A 15,149-nucleotide genomic window follows, 5' to 3' on the forward strand; every position below is an offset into this window, starting at 1 on the left:
TCTTATACCTAGAAGGGGACAGGTAGTTATTGAAATAATAAAAGAAAATACATTAGAACATATTAGAAATACAAGGCTGCTCACATAAGCAATGGCACAATAAATACTTCTTGATTGAACTGAAATATTAAACAGAAGCTCCAGTGTACTTTCAACATTAGGGAATAGACTGTTCAATTCAGCTAGGTTTTATACATACAAATAAGGCACAGGTTGGACAACTTTTGTGGCAGTTAGTTCCACAGATTGCAGCTCCCCTCAACTAGCTATTATGTGGTACTGATCACAGAAAATGGACTATTTAAACTATAGATGAAATAATTAAAAATCTCTCTCCAGTAGTGTTGAAAATGACCTAGTTGCACAGAAGCCCTTATAGACACACAACCCCATGGTGTTATTTTTTGAAGTCTAATGCTCAAAAGAAACATGATAACATTAATGTGTAATTATTCATTTATTCATATATCCTTTTAGTTATTCAACAAATATTTCATTCCTTTTATGGACCAATCAATGTGTTAAACACAGAGCATTAAATGATAAAGAAGAGAGTGTTTGTCCTTAAAGAAGCTAAAATTTTTAGGGATCTAAGATCATTCACAAGTAATCAATATTGAATATTAATGTTATAAGAATGAAGCAAAGAAAAGAGTGATATATTTTTGTGAGACCAGGACATGCATTGTAAAGGAGATATGATAGCAGTAAATATAAGAAAATGGTATCTGATTTTGTTTAATATGCATTAACATTTTACCCTAACTTTACAAAGGGATCTTTTTTTAAACATACATTGTTTAATGGCATTTGTTAAAATAAATAGTTTTTCCTTAAATTCATGTGTAATATAGAATAGAAAGTAAAATATGTAGAATGGTTTGGGTTAGGACATTTTTACAGCAATTGATTATTTCTAATCTAGATATTCTTTTCCCTTATCTGCATAATAAAAAGGTCTTGTTATCTCAAAACATTTTAAAATTATTTTTTCAAAAGTAAATTTGAAACTTCTGTCAAATGCTAGACATTTACTTTAGTCATTATTAGGATAGTTATATTCAAGAAATACTATATGCCATGTACTGTAATGTATACAACATCAAATTTAGGTGATATAATGCACCAAATGAGTGGCAGTTGTAACTATCTTTATTTTCTAAAGATTTTTGAGGTTTGCATGTGTTTGTTTCTGAGTATTTGTGTATATGATTTAGAGCAGGAAAATGGTTAGTCAAGGTGAAAGGAAGTAGGAATGGAATAGACGTCTGTCAGATTTTTTAATAGGATACTATTCTTAACAAAATTTTCTAGCCTTTATATAACAAAATCTCTATTATTTGGAATCTCCATCAGCTGTGTTCCTTAATCATTTTTAATTAAAATCTTATTTATAACAATATGGTAAAATTAACTTCTTTGGTAAGTTTTTTTAGAGGTATTTTAAAATGTAGGATTTAAAAAATATTTTTAGATTTACAGAAATGCTGCAAAGATGGTGAGCGTTCCTTTATACTCATACCCAGTTTTTCCTATTATTAAAATTTTGTATCACTATAGTATACTAATCAAAAAATTTTGAACTGATATTGATACATATTATAACAAAAATCCACCCTTTATTCATATTTCCTTAGTTTTTAATTCTGTTTTCAGATTTATTTTGTCTTACTATTTCAAGAATGTCATATAATTAGAATCATAGAGTGTCTAATCTTTTCAAACCAGCTTCTTTTAGTTAACAATATGCATTTAAGGTTTTTCCATATTGTTGTGTGGATTGGCAGCTTATTCCTTTTAATTTCCAAATAATATTCCATTGTATGGATGTACCACAGTTTATATAGTCACCTCCTATTGAAGGACATCTTGGTTGCTTCCAATTTTTGGTAATTATGAATAAAGCTTCTATAAGCATTGATGTGCAGATTTTTTTTTTTTTGGTAAATAAGTTTTCAGTTCACTTGGGTAAATACCAAGGAACATGATTACTAGGTTGTATGGTATGTTTAGCCTTATAAGAAATTGCCATACTGTCTTCAAAGTAGATGTACCATTTTTGCATTTGCACCAACAATGTTAGAGACTTCTAGCTGCTCTTCAGCTTTCCCAGCATTTGATATTGTCAAAAAATATATATATTTTTATTTTTTTCATTTTCCTTTACAAACTTTCATTTATTTATTTTTTGTTTTATTTGTTTATTTATTTTTATTATAATAATATTTTTTATTATATTATGTTAGTCACCATACAGTACATCCCTGGTTTTTGATGTAAAGTTCGATGATTCATTAGTTGCATATAACACCCAGTGCACCATGCAATATGTGCCCTCCTTACTACCCATCACCAGCCTATCCCATTCCCCACCCCCTCCGCTCTGAAGCCCTCAGTTTGATTTTTTAAAAATTTTAGTGTTTCAATAGGTATAGTGGAATCTCATAGATTTATTTTTCTCTAATTGCTAATGATACTGATTATCTTTTCATGTGTTACTTGTTAAGAGTTTTTATCATGAACAGATGCTGAATTTTGTCAAATGCTTTTTCTGTGTCTGAGATGACCATATGATTTTTTTTATTATATTAATATGATATATCTTATTTATTGAACTATCCTTGCATCCCAGGGATAAATCCCACTTGATCATCATGAATGACCTTTTTAATGTGCTGCTGAATTTGGTTTGCTAGTGTTTTCTTGAGAATTTTTGCATCTATAGTCATCAATATTATTGGCTTGTAGTTTTGTGGTTTTTTGCTGTTTGTTTTTTCTTTTTTCTTGTAGTGTCCTTTCCTGGTTTTGGTATCAGGGTATTGATGGTCTTTTTTAAAAATCTTTCTTGACTTATTTAACTGGCTAACATCTCCAATACTCTGTTGAATAGGAGTGTTGAGAGTGGGCCTCTTTACATTGTCCTTGTTAGGGGAAGTAATCATTCTTTTGCTGTCAGGTGTGATGTTAATTGTAAGATTTTTGTAGTGCCCCTTCTTATACAGAAGAAATTACTTTCTATTTCTATTTTGCTGAGAATTTTTACCATGTTTGAATATTGGTTTTGTCAATTTTTTGCAGCAATTAGTAAGATCATGTGGTTTTTCTTCTTTACACTGCTGATATACTGGAGTACATTGATCAGTTTTCAAATTTTGGATGAACCCTGTATCCCTGGGTGTATAATTTTTTTTTTATATAGCTGAACTCTATTTGCCAATTTTTTTATTTGCCAATATTTTATCAAGGATTTATGTGTCTCTATTGATGAGGGATATTCATCAGGGATTTATTTTGTGTGTGTAAAATCTTTGTTTTGGTAGTAGGTTAATGTTTGCCTTTCAGAATGAAACCAGAAATGTTCCCTTTTCTTTTATAATAAATATGTAAAATTACTGCTGTTTCTTCTATAAATGTTTGATAAAATTCTCCATTGAAATTATATGGACCTGAAAATTTCTTTTTGGGAAAATTATCTTCAATGTTTAGAGGAGTATACTATATACAAGCTATCTGTACCAATTTGGGTGAATTTTGGAGGTTTGTGGTTTTCAAAATATTGGTCAATTTAATATGAATTGTTGAATTTATGTGCATAGAGTTATTCATATTATTCCATCATTATTTTTTGAAGTCTTCAGGTGTGTAAGAGATTCTATTTTTATTCCCAATATTTGTGTGTGTCTTCTCTCAGTTCTTTTCATTGTTTGATGTTTTTCCATTTTATTTATCCTTTAAAAAACAGCTTTTTTTTCATTGATTTTATTGATTTTTTTTTCTAGTTTTCTGTTTCTACTTCTATTTTTATTTGACCCGTCCTTCTGCTTTCTTTTTCTCTTCTTTTCCTAGATTCTTAAGGTGAAAACTTAAATTATTATTTTCAAAACATTTTTTTCTTTTGTAATATAAGCATTTAATGCAATAATTTCCCTCTCAGCATTGTTTTAACAGAGTCCCATTCATTTTGGTGTGTTGTATTTGCATTTTTGTTTAGTTCAAAATATTTTAAATTTTTTCTTGATATTTCGTCTTTGATCCATTGATTATTTAAAATGTGCTGTTTAGTTTACAAGTGGTTGGAGATTTTCCTATGAATTTTCTCTTATTTATTCCTAGTTTGATTCCATAATGGTGGCCCATACTTGTATGATTTAATCATTTCAAATTTGTTGTTTGTTTTATGACACAGAATTTGTTCTATAATGGCAAACACTCTTTTGCACCTTAATAGTTTGTATTTTCTGCTATTGCAGAGTGGGAGTTCTATGAATATCAATCAGATCCAGTAGGTTGATGGCATTGTTTAGTTTTTCTATATCTTTGCCAATTTCTTTCTTCTTCTATTAATTATTGAGAGAGGATTATTGAAGTCTTGAAATGGAGAAACTTTTCCACCATATAGTTTCCTTTATCCTTCTTTACACACACACACACACACACACACACACACACTGCATCTACATACACAGAAAAGCCCATGAGACAATGCTACAATTTTTACTTTCATTTGTCAAACCTATTTAAAAAGACTGAAGACAGGAAAATTGTCTGTTACATTTACCCAGATATTTAGCATTTGTTATTTTTCCTTCATTCTTGATATTCTAATTTTCTTTTTGTTAAAATTACTCTGAAAAATTCCGTTCAACAATTTTTTGGAGCCTGTCTACCAGCAATGTTTCACTTAATTTTTCTTCATCTGAAAACGTCTTTATTTCATCCTTAGTGAAGGATATTTTCAGTGGATATATAACTATGGGTTGAGAAGGGTTTTTTGGTTGTTGTTTTGTTTTGTTTTTTGCTTTTCTTTCAGTGCTTATAAGTGTGCCATTGCATTAAGCTTTCAACAGTAGACACTACTTCTTAAATATTTCTAGACATGGAATTTTTTTTCAGGGGTAACTAGAGGTGGGTATTTCCCTTCCCCAGGTCAGTTAGTTTCTGGTAAAAGGTCAGTCAGTTAAGCTCTGGTAATATAGTTTCCATGAAGGTATTTTTTATTAAAAAAATGGAATGCTCTGGATGTATTTTAGAATGTGTACTTTTCTCCTCTGCCTGCCAAAAGTGCTAGGGGATTTTTCTCTGATTTTCACTATGGGAACCTGGTAGGTGTCCTGGAGATAAAACCTGGGAAAGTATAAGCCCCTTCCAAGATTGGCTTTCATTGATGTTTAACTCTCAAGCTTGTCTACACTGAGCCTTTGGTAATTTGTCAATTGCACTTTAAGTTTTCTACCATGGTTATTGACTTTAATGGTAGATTATTTTCCTATGTCTCTGGTCTCATAAGATGTGATTCTGTGTATTCACTTTTTTTTTTTTATAATTTTGAGGGCAAAGTTTCTCGCTGGGCCCTCAGTTCTCTGATGGACCTAAGAAAAATCTTGATTTTCAGTTTGTTGAGTTTGGTTTTACCTATTGTGAGAATAGGAGTGAAGACTTCCAGAAAACTGTAATTGTGTGGTTGAATTGCATTTCCCTGATGAATAATGATGTTAAACATTTTTTCATGTGTTTACTGGCTATATTTATATGTCATTGGAGAACGGTCTATTCAAATCCTTTGTTCATGTTTTAAAAGATTTTATTTGTTTATTCCAGAGAGAGAGAGAGAAAGAGGGGGAGCAGAGGGACAGGGAGAAGCAGACTCCATGCCAAACACAGAGCCTGACACAGGGCTCAGTCCCAGGACACTTAAATCATGACCCAAGTCAAAACCAAAAGCCAGATGCTTAACTGAATGAGCCACCCAGGCAACACCCCTACCCTTACTCATGTTTTAATTGGGATATTTGTCTTTTAATTTATTGAGTTGCAAGAGTTGTAGTTTTTAGAGTATGCATTGTTCAATTCTTTTATTAAGCTTATTCCTAAGTATCATATTTCTTTTGATACTATTGTAAATGAACTGTTCTTTCAATTTCACAAGTCGTTCTATTTAAGTGTTTATGGAAATATAATTATTTTATATTATTAATTAATTAATTAAGAGAGGCAGAGGGAGAGGTAGAGAGAGAATCATAAGAAGGACCCATGCTCAGCGCATGAACCCAATGCAGGGCTTGATCTCACAACCCTGAGATTATTACCTGAGCTGAAATCAAGAGTAGGATGCACACTCAAACACACCAGAAATGCAATTATTTTATGTATTGATTCTTTTATTCTACAGCCATGTCAATCCACTTTATTCAACAGATTTTTTTAATTGAATTCTTTAGGATTTTCTCAATAAAAGATTATGTCATCCACAAATACAGATAGTTTTATGTCTTTCTTTCCAATCTTGTTGCTTTTTATTTCATTTACTTGACTAATTCCTATAGCTAGATTTTCCAGTACATTTTTCAACAGAGATGGCAATAGCAAACATTCTTTCCTTTTTCCTTATCTCACAGGGAAAGCATTTACTTTTTCACCATTACTTATGATATTCTGTAAGATTTCAAATATGCCTTTTGTCAGATTAAGTTCCCTGTATTTGTAGTTGCGGAGTGTTTTTTGCTAAGAAGGGGTGTTTTATTTTGTCAAATTCTTTTTGTTTCTATTGATATGATAATGTGGTCTTGGTCTATTATTCTATTGATATTTTATGTTACATTAACTGATTTTCTATGGTTAGCCATTCTTGCAATCCTGAGATAAATTTTAATTGGCCATGGTGTTTAATATTTTTTATATGTTTCTGGGTTTGGTTTGCTAGTATTTTGTTGAGAAATTTTGCATCTAGATTTAGAAGATATATTGTTTTCAGGTTTCTTATGATGTCTTAGTTTGATTTTAGTATCAGAACAATACTTTCTTCATAGAATGAGTTGGGGTATGTCCTCTCATCTATTTTTGGAAAGATTTTGTGTAGAATTGGTGTTAGTTCATCTTTTAAATCTTGGCTGAATTCCCCAAGGAAGCTATCTTGTTCTGCACTTTTTTTGTGGAAAGTTTATTTCATGTTATGCTATGCTCACCCACAAGTGTACGTAGCTACTACCTATCACCATGCAATGCTATTACAATACCATTGACAATGTTTTCTCTGCTGTATCTTTTATTCTTGTGATTTATTCATTCCATAACTGGAAGCCTGTCTCCACTCACTTTCACCCATTTTGCCCATCCCCCCATCCCCTTTTTTCTGGCAACCATCAGTTTGTATTCTGTATTTGTAGGTCTGACTGTGCTTTGTGTTTGTTTTTTCATTTGTTCTGTTTTTCAGATTCCACATATAACCGAAATAATATGGTATTTATATTTCTCTGTCTGACTTATTTCACTTAGCATAATACCCTCTAGGTCTATCCACTTTGTCTCCAGTGGCAAGATCTCATCCTTTTTATGACTGTGTAATATGCCATCCTGTGTGTGTGTGTGTGTGTGTGTGTGTGTGTACATCTTCTTTATCCATTCATCTATTGATGGGCACTTGGGTTGCTTCCATATCTTAGCTATTGTAAACAATGTTGCAATAAACATAGGGTGCATATGTCTTCTTGAATTAGTGTTTTCACTTGTGGGGGGTTAATACCTGGTAGTGGAATTTTGGGATCATATGGTATTTCTATTTTTAATTTTTTGAGGAATCTCCACACTGATTTCCATAGCAGCTGTGCCAATTTACATTTCCACCAACAGTGTGCATTGTTTCCTTTTTTTCCACATCTTCACCAACATTTGTTATTTCTAGTCTTTCTTAATACCAGCCATTCTGACACGTGTAAGGTGATATCTCATTGTGGTTTTGATTTGCATTTCTGTGATGTTTAGTGATATTGAGTATCTTTTCATGTGTTGGTTGGCCATCTGTATGTCTTCCTTGGAAAAATGTCTAGTCAGGCCCTCTGCCCACTTTTTAATTGGATTATTTGGTTTTTTTGGTGTTGCATGGTGTAAGTTCTTTATATATTTTGAATATTAACCCATTATCAGATATATCACTTCCAAGTATCATCTCCCATTCAGTAAGTTGCTTTTTTTGTTTTGTTGGTAGTTCTCTTCTTGTGCAAAAGCTTTTATTTTTTTTTTTACTTTTTTTTATTATGTTATGTCAGTCACCATATAGTACTTCATTAGTTTTTGATGTAGTGTTCCATGCTTCATTGTTTGCATTTAACACCCAGTGCTCACTGCAATATGTGCCCTCCTTAAGACCCATCACCATTCTAACCCATCCCCCCACCCCTCTCCCCTCTGAAACCCTCAGTTTGTTTCCCAGAGTCCATGGTCTCATGGTTCATCTCCCCCTCTAATTTCACCCCCTTCATTTTCCCTTCCTTGTCCTAATGTCCTCCATGTTATTCCCTATGTTCCACATATAAGTGAAATCATACGATAATTGTCTTTCGCTGCTTATTTCACTTAGCATAATCCCGTCCAGTTCCATCCATTTTGATGCAAATGGTGGGTATTCATCCTTTCTGATGGCTGAGTAATACATTCTCTTACACCATACCAAAGATAAACTCTAAATGGATGAAAGACCTCAATGTGAGACAGGAATCCATCAAAATCCTTGAGGAAAACATAGGCAGTAACCTCTTTGACATCGGCCACAGCAACGTCTTTCAAGATATGTCTCCAAAGGTAAAGAAAACAGAAGTGAAAATGAACTTTTTGGACTTCATCAAGATAAAAAGCTTCTGCACAGCAAAGGAAACAATCAACAGAACTAAGAGGCAACCCACAGAATGGGAGAAGATATTTGCAAATGATATTACAGATAAAGGGCTGGTATCCAAGATCTATAAAGAACTTCTCAAACTCAACACCCAAAAAACAAATAATCAAGTCAAAATATGGGCAGAAGACATGAACAGACACTTCTCCAAAGAAGACATACAAACGGCTAACAGACACATGAAAAAATGCTCAGCATCATTAACCATCAGGGAAATAGAAATCAAAACCACAATAAGATACCATCTTACATCAGTTAGAATGGCAAAAATTAACAAGGCAAGAAACAACAAATGTTGGAGAGGATGTGGAGAAAGGGAAACCCTCTTACACTCTTGGTGGGAATGCAAGTTGGTACAGCCACTTTGGAAAACAGTGTGGAGGTTCCTCAAGAAGTTAAAAACAGAGCTACCCTATGACGCAGCAATTGCACTGCTGGGTATTTACCCCAAAGACACAGATGTAGTGAAAAGAAAGGTCACATGCACCCCAGTGTTCATAGCAGCATTGTCCACAATAGCCAAACTGTGGAAGGACCCAAGATGCCCTTCAACAGACAAATGGATAAAAAAATTTTTATTTTGATGTATTCCCAATTAGTTTATTTTTGCTTTGTTTCTCTTGCCTTAGGAGGCAGATCTAGAAAAATGTTGCTAAAGATGATGTAGAGGAAATTACTGCTTATATGGCCTTCTAAGAATTTTATGGTTTCAGGTCTCACATTTAGGTCTTTAGTTTTGAATTTATTTTTATGTATGGTGTAAGAAAATGGTCCAGTTTCATTCTTTTGCATTTAGCTGTCCAGGTTTCTTAGCAACATTTATTGAAGTTGTTGTCTTTTCCCCATTGTACATTTTTGTCTCCTCTATCATAGATTAATTGACCATATAAACATGGGTTTATTTATGGGTTTTCTGTTCTATTCCATTGATCTATGAGTTATTTTTGTGTGTACCATACTGTTTTGATTACTACAGCTTTGTAGGACATCTTGAAATCTGAGATTGGTGTATCTTCAATTCTGTCCTTTTTCAAGACTGTTTCAACTACTTGGGGTCTTTTGTTCTTCCATAAATGTTTTATGATTATTTGTTCTACTTCTGTGAAAATCCTGTTGGTATTTTGATAAAGATTGCATTGAATCTGTGGATTGCTTTGAGTAGTATGTACATTTAAATAATAGTAATTGCATCATTTTACAGTCCTACTAGCAATGTGTACATGTTCTAACTTCTTGACATCCTTGCTAACACTTATTTTTCCATTCATGTGGCCATCCTTGTGGGTGTGAAGTGGTATATCATTGTGGATTTGGTGAAATTTCACTAGTGCCTAATGACATTGAGCATTTTTTATGTGCTTAATAGCTATTTGCATAACTTCTTTTGAGAAATGTCTGTCCAACTCCTTTCTCCATTATTTAATTGTTTGTTTTTCAATTTTAAGAGTACATATTCTGGATACTAGATTCACATCAATTTTATGATTTGTAAGTATTTTCTCCTGTTCCAGGTAGTCTTTTCATTCTCTTGATAGTGTTGTTTGATGCACAAAAATGTTTAATATAATTATTTCAAATTTGTCTTTTTTTCCTTTCATTGCTGTGCTTTCAATGTTATGTCCATGAAACCATTGCCAAATCCAAGATCATCAAGGTTTACCCTTATAAGTTCTTCTAAAAGTTTTATAGTTAGCTTCTATTTTCCCAGCCTCATTAATTGGATAAAATCTTGTTTCCCCATTGAATAGTCTTGTCACCCTTATCAAAAACCAATTGACCAGAGTTGTATGGATTATTTCTGGATTTCATTTCTATTCCATTGATACAAATATCCTCATTGAAGTACCAAGATGTTATGATTACTACAGCATTGTAGTAAGCTTTGAAATTGAAAAGTTTGAGATCTCCATCTTTTTTATTCTTTTCCAAGATTGTTTTGGTTATTTGGGGCCCCTTGCAAATTCATATAAATTTTAGAATTGTATTTTTCATTTCTGCAGGAAAGGTTTTGGCATATTTGTAGGGTTTGCATTGAATCTGTAGGTTGCTTTGGAGGGTATTGCCATCTTAACAATATTAAGTCTTGATTCCATGACAAGGGGATGTATTTCCATCTTCATATTTAATACAGTCATTTAAAACTCTAAATTTCCATTTAATCACTTCTTTAGTTGTATTCGAAAAGTTTGGTATGTTGTGTCTTCATTTTCACCCATCCCAAACTACTTTCTAATTTCCATTGTGATCTTATTTTCCCCATTGGTAATTTAGGAGCATTTTTTAGTTTAATAATATTTATGAATTTCTCATTTTTTTCCATTTCATTGATTTCTAACTTAATTGTATTGTGGTCATGGGTAGCAAGGAGGGCACGTATTGCATGGTGCACTGGATGTTATACGCAATTAATGAATCATGGAACTTTACATAAAAACCAGGGATGTACTGTATGGTGACTAACATAATATAATAAAAATTATTATTATAATTAAAAAAATAATTATATTGTGGTCAGAAAATGCACTTTACATATTTTCAATTTATAAAAATTTATTGACATTTGTTTTATTGCCAAGCACATGGTTTATTGTGGAGAATGTATAGATTGCTTGGGAAGTATAGACATTTTAACAATATTTGTTCTTCCAGTCCATGAGCATGGGATGCCTTTCCATTTCATTGTGTCATCTTCGATTCTTCAATTTTTTTCATCAAGGTTTTATAGTTTCAAGAATATAGGTATTTCACCTCTTTGGTTAGGTTTATTGTTAGATATCTTATCGGTTTTGGTGCAATTGTAAATGTGATTGGTTCCTTGATTTCTTTTTCTGCTGCTTCGTTATTGGTGTATACAAATGAAACAGATTTATGTACATTGATTTCTTATCCTGTGACTTTACTGAATTCGTGTTTCTGTTCTAGCAGTTTTTTGGTGGTGACTTTTGGGTTTTCTATGTAGAGAATCATGTTATCCGCAAATAGTGCAAGTTTGACTTCTTCCTTCATGAGTTGGATACCTTTTATGTCTTTTTGTTGTCTTATTGCTGTGGCTAGTATTTCCAATACCATATTAAATAACATTACTAGGGAGTGGACACCCCTATCTTGCTCCTGAATGTAGAGGAAAAGCTCTCTTCTTCCCCATTGAGGATGATATTAGCTGTGTTTTTTTTTAAATATGGCCTTTATTATGATGAGATGTTTTCCCTCTAACCTTACTTTGTTGAAGGTTTTATCATGAATGGATGCTGTAGTATGTCAATTGCTTTTTCTGCATCTATTGAAATGATCATGTGGTTCTTATCCTTTCTTTTACTAATATGATGTATCATGTTGATTTGTGATTAGTAAACCACACTTGCAACCCAGGAATAAATCCCAGTTGATTGTGGTGGATGATTTTTTTAAATGTATGGTTGGATTTGGTTTTCCACTATTTTATTGAAAATTTTTACATCTGTGTTCATCAGGGATATTAGCCTATAGTTTTTTTTAGTGGTGTCTTTATCTGGTTTTGGTATCAGGGTAATGCTGGTTTCATAGAATTAATTTGGAAATTTTCCTTCCTTTTCTATTTCTCTCTCTCTCTCTCTCTCAGCAATTGTTTGAGAAGAACAGGTTTTAACTCTTCTTTAAATATTTTGTAGAATTGACCTGTTAAGCCATCTGGTCCTAGACTTTTGTTTATTGCGAGATTTTTTATTATTAACTCAATTTCTTTGTTGGTGATTTGTTTGAGTTTCTTAGTTCTTCTTGTTTCAGTCTTGGTAATTTATATTTCTAGGAATTTATCATTTTCCTCCAGGATTTGTTGGCATATAGTTTTTCATAATATTCTATCTTTTTTTTGTTTTACATTTAACCTAATTTTATTCCTGCTTGCCTTGGGATAGGAAAAGCACAAGCATGGTGAGACCCCCTCCCTCACCCAGGAGAAAGGTTGCAGGTCCACACTGCAGGAGTCTGTAAAGTTTGGAGACTCAAAATGGGGTCAAATGCCTTAGATAAAAATGCTCGGTCACAGGCTGGGTGAACACAGAGTTCAGATGAAAACCGGGGAGACAAGAGTGACAGATTGGTTTTTTGTGAGGGTTCACTGAAGAGTGGGGGGTATGAACTTTCAGCTCTGACTACAGATTGGGGCTTCACCATTTTCATCCTTCCCATTGGTGCTGAGGGCCTTCAGGGAATAAAATAGCACCACATATTGCAATCTGGAGCCACTTATACTGAGCCCAGTCCCCTATCCAAGGGGGTGCAATTCCACCCAGGCAAAGACACCTGAGAATCAGTGCAACAGGCCCCTCTCCTAGAAGACCAGCAGGAACATCCAGGTAATACCAAGTTTACTGATCATAGAGAACTGCAAAATGTCAGCTCCTGGGGAAAATAGCATTCATGGGTTTTTTAAATTATTATTTATTATTATTATTATTCAATCTTTCAGGTTTTTTTCCTTTTCAGCTATTTTTTTATTTTATCAATTCTCTTTTGAGTCTTTTTAAGTTACTTTTATATTAAATATATATGGTTTCCTTTTATTGTATTCAATTATATATATATAATATATATGATAAGATAAATATATATAAAGAGATATATAGAAAGAACAGGAGGCAGTACTCACTGCCAGGGATTTAATCAATATGGAAATAAGTAAGATGTCAGAACTAGAATTCAAAACAATCATTATAAAGATACTAGCTGGGCTTGAAGAAAGCATAGAAGACACTAGAGAATCCCTTACTGGACAAATGAAAGAACTAAAATCTAATCAGGTCAAAATAAAAAAGGCTATTACTGAGATGCAGACAAAAATGGAGGCTCTATTTGTTTTTCCTTCCCCTGCCTGGGATAGCTGTCACCATGATCATGCTGGAGGTGAACAACTGCATCAGCAAGGAGATACTTGCACCCAAGGTCAATAACGTGGCTGCCAATAACAAACCAGAAGCAGTAGAAGTAACATTTGCAGATTTTGATGAAGTCCTCTATCATATTTCAAATCTTAATTGAGACAAAACAAAAATGATGGTCTGTATTTCTTTGAAATTCTACAAGGAACTTCAGGCTAATGGTTCTGATGAGTTATTAAAGAGAGTGTACAGGAGTTTCTTGGTAAATCCTGAATCAGGATGCAATGTCTTTTTGCTACCTGACCTTGAAAATCAGCCAGTATCCACAGATTCCATTGTGCATCAGGCTGGCATGTTGAAATAAAATTATTTTGCCTTTGCCTTTGAGAAATAATCCCAGATCCAAGAAGAGGGTGAGGAAGGAGAGAACAGGGCAGTTATCCACTATAGGGATGATAAGACCATGTACGTTGAATCTGAAAAGGACAGAGTCACAGTAGTCTTCAGCACAGTATTTAAGGATGACAACGATATGGTCATTGGAAAAGTGTTCATGCAGGCGTTCAAAGAAAGCTGCAGAGCCATCCCCACAGGTCCTCTTTTGCCACAGGGAACCTCCTCTGGAGCTGAAAGACACCAATGCTGCTGTGGGTGACAACATTGTTTACATTACCTTCACGCTGCTCCCTTGCCACACCAATGCCAGTGCTTGAGACAACACCATCAACCTGATCCATGTGTTCTGGGACTCTTCACTACCACACCAAGTGCTCTAAGGCCTATATTCACACACATAGCAGGCAAAATCATCTGACTTCCTCAAGGTACTGAACTGTGTATGTCTGATGCCAAGAAGAAAAAAAATGAAAACAATCACGGGGAAGATGTTTTCATCCCAGTAACTCTTAGGAACAGGAAGAGGAGGTGGGTGGAAACTGAAGGCTGGAACAGTTGCTATTGAATAATTATACCTCTTATTGTTGCACCTTTTCAGTTTCTTAAGGGATTCTACATTTTGGTTCCATTTTGTACACGTTTGGAAAATAATCTGCAGAAACAAGCTCTGCTTGCAAGGACTCATAATTCTCAAGAATTAAAAAAAGAAAAAAATTCCACTTGGTCAACTTAATTCCTTTTCTTTACCTTCATTCCCTTACTCCCCTTACCTTCCTCCCCCTTTTCCAAGCCATTGCACTTTGCATTATGTTACTGGTCATGACTTGCAGAATAATGCAATCTTAACTTGTTTTCTCCTAAATATTTAAGTTCAAACTCTTGTATCAAAGAAATATGGTTGGGGTCATTAATAAAAGAAAATATTTCTATCTTAAAAAAATGGAGGCTTTAACTGCTAGGATGAATGGGGAGGAAGAGAGAGTGAGTGATATAGAAAACAAAATGGAGAATAAGGAAGCTGAGAAAAAAAGAAAAACGACTGGATCACAAAGGGAGGATTCAAGAGATCAGCAATAAACTGAAATAATATTAGAATAATAGGGGTCCTAGAGGAAGAGGAGAGACAGACGGGCAGGTTTATTTGAACAAATTATAGATGAGAGCTTCCTTAATCTGGGGAAAGAAACAGATATTCAAGTCCAGGAAACAGAGAGAACCATGCTCAAAAT

At 33.5% G+C, this 15,149-nt stretch overlaps 1 protein-coding gene and 1 pseudogene across 1 annotated transcript in view; both read left to right on the top strand.

Annotated features, from left to right (window-relative positions):
* The window catches only part of DACH2 (dachshund family transcription factor 2), an 807,630-nt gene that overhangs the window by 475,345 nt on the left and 317,136 nt on the right, over positions 1 to 15,149 (top strand). The window lies entirely within an intron of this gene.
* Positions 13,535 to 14,426, top strand: LOC113242169 (actin-related protein 2/3 complex subunit 2-like; annotated as a pseudogene).

This window comes from Ursus arctos, chromosome X (assembly GCF_023065955.2).
Source record: "Ursus arctos isolate Adak ecotype North America chromosome X, UrsArc2.0, whole genome shotgun sequence".
Classification (NCBI taxonomy): Eukaryota; Metazoa; Chordata; class Mammalia; order Carnivora; family Ursidae; genus Ursus; species Ursus arctos.